Source organism: Oncorhynchus keta, chromosome 28 (genome assembly GCF_023373465.1).
Source record: "Oncorhynchus keta strain PuntledgeMale-10-30-2019 chromosome 28, Oket_V2, whole genome shotgun sequence".
NCBI lineage: Eukaryota > Metazoa > Chordata > Actinopteri > Salmoniformes > Salmonidae > Oncorhynchus > Oncorhynchus keta.
The window spans coordinates 9,430,300-9,431,754 of NC_068448.1; the positions used below are offsets into that span (position 1 = coordinate 9,430,300).

The 1,455-nt window shown below is 38.1% G+C and overlaps 1 protein-coding gene across 2 annotated transcripts in view; it reads left to right on the plus strand.

Annotated features, from left to right (window-relative positions):
- Positions 1–455: 455 nt before the first annotated feature.
- Positions 456–1,455, plus strand: part of LOC118376470 (zinc finger protein PLAGL2-like) — a 65,562-nt gene continuing 64,562 nt past the window's right edge. For both annotated transcript variants that reach the window (XM_052484749.1, XM_052484748.1), the window contains exon 1: positions 456–695. The gene's annotated coding sequence lies outside the window, so the exon portion shown is untranslated. The remainder of the gene's footprint in view (positions 696–1,455) is intronic.

The following is a 1,455-nucleotide window of genomic DNA, read 5'->3' on the forward strand; positions in this document are numbered from 1 at the left end:
AGATTGCCCATTTTTTTCTACTGTGTTATTGACTTGCTAATTGTTTACTCCATGTGTGTAACTCTGTTGTCTGTTCACACTGCTATGCTTTATCTTGGCCAGGTCGCAGTTGCAAATGAGAACTTGTTCTCAACTAGCCTACCTGGTTAAATAAAGGTGAAATAAAATAAAAAATAAATAAAAATAGACTATAATGATTGTATATGTGAAATTGTAATATAAATGTTTATTTATCTTACTTTGTTTACCCTTCTTATTTATTGTTATATTAAATCTGTCTAAAGTTTAAATATCTCCGTTAGTTGTGTATACTGAGAGGGTAGACTGCAGTCGAATCAGTTATATATTGCCATAACCAGTACTGTGAAAACGTCAGTCTAGCACGACAGTAAACTGCATGTCCCGAGTAGAAAAAAAGTTGGTGAAAGTGGCCTGACGTCACATTCCCACAATGCTCGCGCCCCATAACTCGCTGCAGCCTGAGAGCGAGACAGAGACACGGTCAGGCCCCGAATATAGACACATTATAGAATATTTTAGATTATTATTTTTTTAAATCAAACAACAGATCGAGGGAAGAAAGACAGTGAAAGGTGGCGTGGAGTCTCTCCCACCGTATGTTTGCGAATAGTCGGTGATGGAATGTTACCGGGGTTCCATGAGAAATTGACAAATGCGGCGCTGGAAACTTTTTGGTGGGTAACTGCTCGTTTTTTTGTCAGATCTCATAATGTAGCTGCACGTTCTGATGTGTGCATGTTTAAAAAAAAAAAAGATTTAGATTATTACAGCAACTTTCTTCAATGAGTATCGATAGATTGATGTTCACGACATGTCAATTATCAGTGATCTGTTGTAGTTATGCAGTCGGACACGGTTTAATTTATCTTATTTTGTAGAAGTATGTCAGCATCGAGCTATTTAAATCTTAATTACGCGATCGTTTCTTCGCTGGAATTTTTGTCGATAAATGTGTCACACATTTAAATAATTGAAGTTGTAAACATTATGCATTGTGTTAATGATGGCTTTGGCAATGATGACTGATGTTCGGTGCGATTTTTCTACAAATTGCAGCATTTTAAATCATTTCCGAATATTTATCATGGTGAACATGCTACTGCAGAAGAGCGAGGGAGATAGAAGAAGGGACGTCCCTGTTGTATTTGAAATAGTAAAGTACTCCGATGTTTTAAGTAGGTCTGCCAATTACACATGTGACATTCAATGTTTACATGCACCATATCCTAATTCATGGACGTTGTTGCTTGATTTCCAGGCGTCACACCATAGAAGTGTAACTATTTGAGTGTTTTCCTTCGACAGTTCGTCCATACTGTAATGGCTTTGTGTCATGTGGTTGTCGCTGATTGAATGTTTCGGGCGGCTTGAGGGGCTATGCGACTTTTGCGTCTCCTTGTGTGTGTGTGTGTGTGTGCGTCGTAATGGCTAAAT